The sequence below is a fragment of the Vanessa cardui genome, chromosome 16, assembly GCF_905220365.1.
Source record: "Vanessa cardui chromosome 16, ilVanCard2.1, whole genome shotgun sequence".
NCBI lineage: Eukaryota > Metazoa > Arthropoda > Insecta > Lepidoptera > Nymphalidae > Vanessa > Vanessa cardui.
The window spans coordinates 2,905,104-2,916,243 of NC_061138.1; the positions used below are offsets into that span (position 1 = coordinate 2,905,104).

Consider the following 11,140-nt stretch of genomic DNA (forward strand, 5'->3'; position numbering starts at 1 on the left):
ATAGATTCGTAAATAAAAAAAAAAAACATTTTACAATACATGAATGATTGGTCACTGAAACAATTTGCTATTATTTGATTTTACCAAAACGAAAATAAATCAACGAGAGCATTTAATAATACAAATAATGAAGATAAAATATCAGCGAAACCTAAAGACACTCTTCGGTAAGGACTGCTATCAATAATCATTACCGCAGACAGGTTTTTCAGATGTCTCATGTTTATTTCAAGCCTGTAGGAATACATTTAAATGCGAGCGCTTTTTATCTTTCAGGCCTTTTTAGAAGTTAATTCCCATGAATCATACCGGGTGCCAGTATTTATTACAGCTGTGTAATCATAAAACAGTTGAGGATCTAATTTAATTCAGCTCGTTTAAAATCAGAACGAATCTTATCGATACATAGAGTAAGCGAATGTTATTCAGTTTTCCTCCCTATAATCTATTTACTTTTTTTTGTATTATTATTTTGTTTAATTTCTAAAAGTTGACAACCCTAGATCGTCACGTTTTACATACATTATTACTTCCTCGTTTTTTATTAGGCCTGACGTTGTATTTTTGTTTTTACTTTTCCTCTAATAATTTTATTAGACTCAATTTAAATTTTTGAGATAGTATATCATTTAAACGAAATCGCTTTTATATATATTTAGTAAACGACTTATTTTGTCGATTTTTTATGATGATTTTGATGGAGGATTTTTAATCGTGTTCGAAATAAAATAAGGTTATATTCGCAATATATTTATGTAAATATAATTATCAGGAAAATAATTAATGATAACATTATTTAACTAACTATTACCAACCGATATGTAAAACTGAATTAAAATTTGTAGTAACAAAAGTTGTATGAAGTGCAAAAGGCAGTCTTATGGATAAAGCAGTGATCTTTTCCAGGCAGACCTTTAGACAAAATAAATGTAGGGATTGGTTCAATTATTTTGAATTATATAATATTTGAATTATATATAAATGTAATACACGCCACACACAATTTTAAATATAAATAAACAAATACGTATATAATATTAACACCAAAGTATGAAGCAAGTTAATATGATGTATGTACGAGTATAGAGTTAAGTTAAGTTAAGTACAGAATTAAGGACATTGAAATTAAATTTCACCTTCAATTGTTTTCATGGTATCGAAAATAGTTTAACTTTTTTCAACGCGATCAAATGCAATTGGTATTTGGTATGCATTCGTTACGTCCTATGCGATCGGGAAATGTACCCGATCCGGCCTGCAATAGTGGGCTCACGATACAATAGTACAGATTTTGATATTCATACGTACTTTTTAGTAATGTTTCTGTATAAATGTAATCATAGTTACATTATAATATTTATTTTGACACTGATCGACTTTAAAACCAAATTCCGCATGTAAATAAGTCACTTCTCTTCTGGATTTTCAACCGTCGATTTCAAGTTCAGATCGTTAAATACAAAATTCTCGAAGTAACAAAAATTTCAAATTGATTCAATTTAGAAATAGCATTAATTATTAATGGCTTTTATTCCAGTTAAAGTTAAAACATATCAAATTAATTAATAAATAATAAAAAGGAAAGTCAAAATGTCAACGATATTAAAGACAATGGGTGAAAAATATATTTAAATGAAATTATATTCGAAAAACAAATTTCCTCAAAAATTGTTTTCTAAAAGGATAGGTACAAAAGATTATGGAGAAGACATTACTAAAAATTGTATTTAATACAAAATTCGAACTTCCTTAAGCAATGTTATAAATTCAAGGACACAAAACTCTACGGAGAAGATATTCGATAAGAATATATTTCAATTTTATTATTATTCGAAAAACTTCCTCAATAATAAGCCTCTATGATCTCCACAGATTGATTTCATTTTTAACAACAACATTTTTCCACCATTACGAAACCACTCGAAAATGACTCGTAAATTTTTATAAGCAATAAAAATATCGATCGTCGATCGTATTGCGTAGTAAAATATGAACTCTGGTTTTTAGTAGCAAGTAAAAATAAATTTTATATTTAAAACTCGGCCTCCTGAAGGTTATGGTCAGATTGAGGGTATTACGCACCTCGATTTTATTAAATTCAGGACACAAAAAGTATTCAAGTAATTTTAAGCGTAAAATTATCAACGGAATTTGTGAAGCTTTATGGAAGAGTTAAATCTTTAGTTACTCTTTTAACCTCATTTTAATATATGACTTCCCTTTGACTTGAAATGCGTTGCCTTTACACCTTAACAAAATTAAAAATATACCTACGTACACGAATTCAGAGCGATAAGTTATAATTTCAAAAACATTGCCATTAAGAAACATTGCTAGAAACCATATATACGTTTATCGGAGTTAAAGATAAACATTTACACTTTGAACGCGTCCTTAAAATTAAATTTAGCAAGGAGGTTATAAGCGAAACTTTCAAAGATATTCAAAGTTTTACAGCCTCTACAATATCTATTTCTACCACTTAAAATAGCTATTACAGTGTCATTTTCAAATATAACTAATTTATCTAATTGCGTACATAAATTTTCCTTTCAAATGAACCATTTTTTTTCTGATATTATCTGTTTTCAACGAATCAAACATTTACCATTTATTGGGAAGAGGTGTCAGTCGGCGATACGATAAGACCGCGCATGCGTATTACGATGAGAACTAATCCTAAGATCTAAGTAATAATATTTCAATTTTTTTTCAGGTATTTCCATGGAAGCGACTTAAGAATATGAAGCCATCAAATGCGTCTAATAATCACCAGCTTTAAGCTATAAGTAATGTAACATATAAACGTAGAATCATATTAATATATCACAATTAATATTAATGTAACATTGTAAGACTAGTTAATCAAATCATTTGATGTTCACCCTTAAATGTATGTAGTGCTAGGTCGAAAATTGTATATTTGTGTAAATAAATTATTTAAAAAAAAGCATTTACGTCAATTATGTTCTGAGGAACTGTGAGCCCATTGGCGGATATGCTTTTTTGTTTAGAATTTAATGTTAATGTAAATTATTTTTTTAAATATTCTCAAAGGATTGTTTAGAATTATCATAAGATGCCTTGTAAGTAACTAATGTGTCAATGATGGATGAAACATGTGCAATTCGCTGTCATTATATTAATAAAGTGTACCAAAGATTACTATGACATTTTATTATTGACCAATCGACATCTAAAATGAAATGGAGATAATGCAAATCAACAAATCATATTCGTATTCAGTTTCATCCAGATTTAATTTCTACCAATCAGAACAGACCGCTACACATTTATTATCTTCAACTAAAGTCATAATTGTATTTTAACCAATCAGAAAAGAGTAAGTAAGATAATAGAAGTTATAAAATCAAAATAAGTATATATAAAACAGGGAATTCCACGAATATTTTAAACCAGAGTATGTATGTATAAGTGTGTTATCTTATTGCAAATAAATCTCCGTGGGAACAATTCCGAGGCCAATCCAGGAAATATTTGAGGATGACGCCACGAGCGTTGGAAATTCAATTTGTATGAAAAATAAAAATCGACTGCATCTGTTATAGCGATAGCAAAACCGTAGATTAAAACAATAAAGAAAGTCTGACGACGTTTTAGTTACTATATGTTTCAAATATATTTTCATCTTCATCAGCTTCACTACGTTTACAAATATTATACATAAAAATAAAAGTAAAAAAAGTGAAGTAACAGCCTGTAAATTTCTTACTGCTGGGATAAGGCCTCCTCTTCCATTAAGGAGAGGGTTTGGAACATATTCCACAACGCTGTTCCAATGCGGATTGGTGGAATGTACATGTGGCTGAATTTCGATGAAATAAAGACACATGCTGTATATATATAGTGGTGCATGCCTGGGTTTGAGCCCGCAATCATCGGTTAAGATGCACGCTTTCTAACCACTGAGCCATCTCGGCTCTTAAAAACATATTTATACTTAATATACAATACACAATTATATTTTTAGTAAAATAATTTTATAATACTAAAATACTAGATAATAACTACAATACAATATTTACAATATTCAATTATAATCAAAATTTTATATTTTAAAATAATTCCATTACATTTTGTAAAGTAAAATAGATTTTTATTTTCATACACAACAAACGCAAGACAAACACAAACAAAGAAATAGTAAAATAAAAAAAACAGTCACCCTTGATACTTGCTACTCATTATGAATATCAAAAGCTTTTTTTCACAGATGGTATGGCCAGTGTAATTACAGGCACAAAGGACTTATATCATTATGTCCAACAACCCATGGCTGGTAGAGCCTTAATGACATAACGATGATATTTCTTCTCAACAATTTATGATTAGTAAAGAGTATTTTTATACACATTAGTAAATGAATGTTATATTACATAGATTAAATTAAATATAAAATCAATTAATCCGTCTGTAGTCGATGACAGCACATGAGATATTACTTACTAGCTGTGCCCGCGACCTTATACGCGTTTGAATTTAACAATAAAAATATATTATTATAGCCTAAATTACTCCTTATTATATTAGTTATCTACCCTTGAAAGTCCCGTCAAAATTGGTCCAACCGTTTCAGCGATTAGCCGGAACAAACAGACAGACAGACAGGAATTGTAAAAAATGTTATTTTGGTATATGTACCGTGTATACATACATATGCATTGAGAAAAAAAGGGTTTTTAATATTACAAACAAACACTCCAATTTTATTATATGTCTAAACTTTGCGAAAAACGTAATACGTTATATATTGCACTGGCAATAAAAAGTACAAAAAAGTTTAACTTAGTAATTATACAGACGTATAAATTTCTGTGTCATTAATCTGTAAACGGTGTTCGAAATTCAAATTTGGTGGAAATCTCAAGATCAGGAGCGAATGCTTACCAAACAGCTTCATAATGTACTAAACCAAGTGCTAGAATTACCACTACCTCGATATTCCGAGAAATTCGCATCTTGCTTTTGAAGCTGTAAATCGACATTTAATAAGTTTGCAGATGCTGTCGTCAATAACATCACATTAAAGTCTAGATAACGTTCAAGAAATAACCTGAATTCTCCTGAGCCCCTTGCCGGTTCCGAGAAGAATCAACATTGGAACAGAACCGGTGGTAGCTGGACTTTTAATACACTTCTGTAAATTGTATTTCGATTCAAAAGTGAAATCGTTGTACAAACGATATAAATAAAATATATTTTGATGTCATTAAAAAGTTGAAATGTCGAAAATATCTTACTAATATTTGAAGGGTGCGAAGTATCGGTGTCTATTTCGATGAAATTCGGCTCGTATATAGATTATTATACACTAACATAATAATTAATAACATTAAATGCTTAAATATATACAAATATTAACTAAAATAAGTTACTGTATAAATCTTGACTGCTTGGAATGGTGGCGAAAAACCTAGCAGCATTTTCCCGTTGAATTGCAATTCCGATCCTCTGGGCAAAAAACCAACCAGCCCTCCTGTCACCAGTGGAGGCAATGAGGCGAGGTGTTATACTTTTGATGAAGCTTTTTGCACCACAACTCCAAGGGCCAAGCGTTTCGCCAGCAAATGGAACAAAAAGTAATTTGATTTTATACACGAAAATTTAGTTCTTTTTTTGGCTTCAATTTTTCCGCAGCGGCACCGGCCCTTAACATTGTTTCTCGGATATGAGATGGGGCCAACGTGTCAACGCATGTAGCGTCCCACACAAGGGCCCGCCCTTGTTCCCAGGGAACCAATGTTAATCCATCAGGTCTCTTACCGTCATCACGACTAATTCTACGAGGCTTAGAAAGAGCAGGAACGTTGATATTAAAAAAAGCCCTTTATTATGTCATTAAGAGAACCGTGGCGGAAAAGCCTACCTGAACTCCTTGGGCAAGAGAGACCATGTAAACTGAAAGAGTCCACCTCCTTTCCACACGGGCATCTGTGCTCAGAACACAGCAGTGTTCCCAGTCAGAGACCAATCGATATGCAAAAAATTCATTATCTAAACGTGTCCCAAGATTTTTAGAGGGTAATGAATTCAAACAGTGACTTGACGCTTTAGATGATTACGCTAGAAGCCTGGCACGGTCTTAGGCACTTGTTAAATTTTGTGTCAAACTGTGTAGTACAGCGTGGACCTATGAAGAATCCCAAAGTGTTTGTTTTGTAACTTCCTTAGGGATATCATCATTAGGGGATTTAACATATTTTGATTTTAAAATTTCAGAACAAAGGCCTGAAATGCTGTAATGTACAAAAGAAAGAAAGGCCGGGAGGGCCATACTTGAAATTTTTCTCACGCCGATGCCACCAAAAGGAATGGGAAGTGTAGCTTAAGTCCAAGGATATTCATCAAGAAATAAATTTAGAATTTTTTCTGAAGCTTTTTTGAGGATGGCATCGATTTGATTGATAAGACTAGGATGTTTCCAGATTGGGCTCGCCCATAGAATGTACATTAATTTTGGAACAAAAAGCAATGTTTTAAGATGCTTTATTAAATTTATCCATTGCTGAACTAATATTTTTGTGAGTGATATTAATATTTAATATTTTTTTATGTACTGAATTAGCACAAATATTACTTTTAGGCCCTGAATAAAATACCTATCACTTTCACCGCGTTAAAGGGAGAAGGAAGGTGTCCCTCAATATGCGGGCGAAGCAGTGACTGGAAAGTAGTCAAAGTCATAGTCTAGTCATAATTAAACGTCTGTATATTAACCAGTGCATTGAACCATAGATCCGATTTTGAAAAAAAAAAACTGCATACAACAGTTGTTTACAGCTTTCTACAGTTGTATACAGGTTCCTGTATAAAAAAGAAAAAAAAATTCTTGTGTTGTATGCTTGATTACAGAATAAACTTTTTATTAAGTTTTTTATTCTATCTGTGAGAAGCCTCGATGGTTAAAAACAAAGATCATATGAACGAAAGATGTCATTTCCTCCGTATACGACGTTATACAACGTTTTTTACGGAGTTTGCTCCGTGTTTTAATTACAATATACCATTGTTACCAAAGCACGCCTCATGTAGCAAGCTAATTAAAGCGGTCTTTTTGTAATATCCGATATGCTGATCATTGTTTACGCAAATTTAATTAAGCATCATCATTACATAGTATAAATAAAAGTTGCTAACCGCTGTCTGTTCCTGTGTATGCTTGAACTTTAAAATAAAACATTGGTTTTTGATGCGGTTTTTGTAATAGATAATTAATAGTATATGTATCATGTATCACAACAAGATGTAGAGAAACACTGATAATAATTTTAAAGGTTGTTGAAGTGGTGTTGTAAATAAACACATTTTTTCTCTTACGTTGCAAACGCTGCCTAAAGCCTACGACATCAAATAATGTACCTAATATAGTATTGGACAATTTAAAAAAGCCTGCAATGTTATACACATATCTCTTAGGGATATGTGTATTACCTAGTGTGGGTTATCCCTAAGTACAGAGCGTATGCAGCGTGAAATTTAAATGAATATTTTCGGTATATATCCGATAAGTGGGTGGTACCTTCCGAGACGGGCTTGTACAAAGCTCTACTGCGAAGTTCATGATTCATATGACATTGTGTATGATTATAATGTTAATAAGTATCAATATCGATGAGTTTCCATTACATCAGCGAGTTACAGTGAGTTACACGTAACTAAATAAATATCGACACAAATACATACAATCCGGTTAACATTTCTCATCCTCTTTTCTCATTTCGAAGAGTAATTTTTTTAAAAATCGAACAGCCTTGTAGTTCCTCTGATCAAAGTGAAGTCAACGACCTTCTTAAAAATTTAAGGTAATTTAATTTAACTCGATCTTAAAATGATCGAAATACTTATTACTCGTAAAATACCTAATCTTAAAAAATACAATCCTTATCGCTAAGTTTATTTCGTCTTCTTTATTTAAAACTTCGAACTTTAGAACTTTCTTTTTTTTAAAGTCATTAAGCTTATCAGTTCGTCGCTTTGATTGCCTCGTTAATTCAGCAGGTAGTTTATAGGGCTGCAAAGCTGAAGGCTCTGTGATCGAATCTCGGGTGAACTGATAGTTATTTATTTACTTGGAAGCCCAATTTTACTTACTTTTAACAATTTTACTTTAAATTAAATCTATGTATAAACAATTGCCGAGGAGCCGAGACTGCCCAGTGGTTAGAACACGTGCATCTTAACCGATGATTTCGGGTTCAAACCCAGACAAGCACCATTATACATATGTGCTTAATTTGTGTTTATAATTCATCTCGTGCTCGGCGGTGAAGGAAATAATCGTGAGGAAACCTGCATGTGTCTAATTTCATTGAAATTCTGCCACATGTGCATTCCACCAACCCGCATGGGAACAGCGTGGTGGAATATATTCCAAGACCTCTCCTTAATGGGAGAGGAGGCCATTAACACAGCAGTGGGAAATTAACAAGCTGTTACTTTTTTTACTTTTACAAACAATTACAGGTAATAGCACTATTCTTACATACATTTACAAAAATAGAAATACAAATTAAATAGAAAAAAAAACTAATATTTAATTGAAAAGAGGTAACTAATTAAATTTTAAAACAAAATTTAAAAAAAGAGGTCAGTAACTAAATTATCATGATTACGTACTATGTTTCAAGAAGTACTTGAGCCTAACAATTTTCTGACCCTATCGAATGGTTAGCATATTTATAATCTGTTTAAGGGTAGGAAAATCGAGAGTGTAACTATGTTTGAAAACACACTTATCCGCTTCAAACTTTGTGATTGAATGACTTAAAATCGATTAAGTGGACCCAACAAGTATTTTATTTTACCCTTATCTATACATATAATATAATAAGAGTGTCTTTTTCTAATATTAAAATGGCTCTTTTTTCAAGCGCTCAATGCAAATGGATATATACAAGGTACATATACCAAAATAACATTTTTTATAATTTTTGTCTGTCTGTCTGTCTGTTTGTTCCGGCTAATGTCTGAAATGGTTGCATCGATTTTAACGGGACTTTCACGGGTAGATAACTGATATAATAAGGAGTAACTTGGGCTACAAGAATTTTTTTGTTTGCTTATAAATACTGTTAACTGTAAGTTAATTTCACTATTATTTTTTTAACATTCAAGTAATTGCAAGTGCCAAATAAATGTATTTTCCTGTTATTGCAATATTTCATTCGAATACGATTCGTGAATCAATTTGCGTAATTTTCAAATTTATTTATCTATTGTGAACCTAAGTAACAGACTCAGCTGACGAAGTGATTTCATATTGAATCTCAAGTTTCAATAAACTCTAGTAAAGTAACAATCTCTTAGTGCCCCACTGCTGGCTAAAGCATCCTCTGTCATTTTGGAGAAGATTTGGAGATTCTTCCACCGAGCCGAGGATTTATGTCAATATAAAAAAATATGTAGATATACTTTATAACCCGATAACGATTTTTATTACTAGGCAGTTCCCGTGACTTTGTGCGCATTATGTGTACAATAAAGTAATTATTATAGTCTAAGTTACTTGTTATTACACCAGCTGTCTGCCAGATAATGTCCCGTCAAAATCGGTCCAGACTTTCCAGAGATCACCACGAAACAGACACATTGATAAAATTTGTACAAAATTTTAATAAAAGCGGTTGTTTTAATATTACAGATTTTCCAATTTTATTAAGTATATAGAAAGTAAATTCCAAACAATATTCTTTTTACTATCCAGCTAAGCCTGAAACTGGATTAAAAGTTCGATAATTAATCCACCGGTTAAATTCAATAACTGAATTCTTTAATGTCACATAAATTCAATCAGCTATAAAAGGATGTACTTTCTCCATGAAAGGGGACGAGGAGGTCTAGTGTGCTTTAACTTTTTTCCTTTTCAATCATTTAATATAAGTTGGATTGGATTTTCTTTGCTTTTAATTAAAGTAACTATGTAATACCTAACACACAAGCTTTGTAAATTGATTGAATCAAAATTGGATAAACACTTAGACCCTCTAATTGACTTTCAACTGAGTATGTACATACAACAACAACAACCACAGCCTGTAAATTCCCACTGCTGGGCTAAAGGCCTCCTCCCCCTTTGAGGAGAAGTTTTGGAACATATTCCACCACGCTGTTCCAATGCGGGTTGGTGGAATACACTTGTGGCAGAATTTTTATGAAATTTGTCACATGCAGGTTTCCTCACGATGTTTTTCTTCACCGCCGAGTACGAGATGAATTATAAAGACAAATAAAACACATGAATCAGCGGTGCTTGCCTGGGTTTGAACCCGCAATCATCGGTTAAGATGCACGTGTTCTAACCACTGGGCCATCTTCAAAGTATATTTCATAACATACAGTGCAGTAGCTTGGTTTAGAAAAGATGACAGCCAGAGTTACTTTCATATTTCTAATATTAGTATATATTAGTCTTGACGTTGCTCGAAAGTAGTGTTCTTGTTCAAGATATTAAATTTAGAAGAATTTGGAAGAATCATGGAAATTGTACGTTTATTTTTGCTTACTATATCTTTATTGCATGTTTATTAAATGTAAATGAAAATTTATAAAATAAATTGTGAGTTAGCTAGTCACAATTTATTCCATAAATTTCAAAGTAAATAACTTAACTGGTTAGTATTAAGCAAAAGGGAGATTTATTATATTAAAGAATGAAGTAAAATATAATTAAACAAAATTAATATGCTAAATACTACACAAAAATTGTTCCAGTTACCGCAAAATGTAAGTAAAAAACTATATTTATTCCAAGTTAAGCACAACTTTGAAAATTTCTAAGTTCAATTTACGACTCACATATATAAGTAAACGATTTTGGCCCCTAGGCTATTTATATAACGACTATCGCTTTGCCGGATACTGGTGGGTTCGCACGACACCATTGGCAATAGGTTTTTCTACTATTTTTAAAGAGATACTTCAAAACGTTGATTTTCCTAATATAAAGCCACAAAAATATATATATTGACAAGATAAGTATGTATTCTTGCCATTAAAATAAATTTTAAACCTTTAATTGATTCCCGCAAAAACGTTGCCAGCCATTTTTGGTGACGTCACATTAATAAAAGCAACAGTTTTGTATGTAAGACTGGCCCTCATGCAACTATAACAGCCAAAA

At 31.8% G+C, this 11,140-nt stretch overlaps 1 protein-coding gene across 1 annotated transcript in view; it reads left to right on the plus strand.

The window, feature by feature from the left end:
- Nucleotides 1–3,165, plus strand: part of LOC124536216 (prolactin-releasing peptide receptor-like) — an 88,913-nt gene extending 85,748 nt beyond the window's left edge. Inside the window, exon 3 of the mRNA XM_047112703.1 lies at nt 2,717–3,165. The gene's annotated coding sequence lies outside the window, so the exon portion shown is untranslated. The remainder of the gene's footprint in view (nt 1–2,716) is intronic.
- Nucleotides 3,166–11,140: the final 7,975 nt, after the last annotated feature.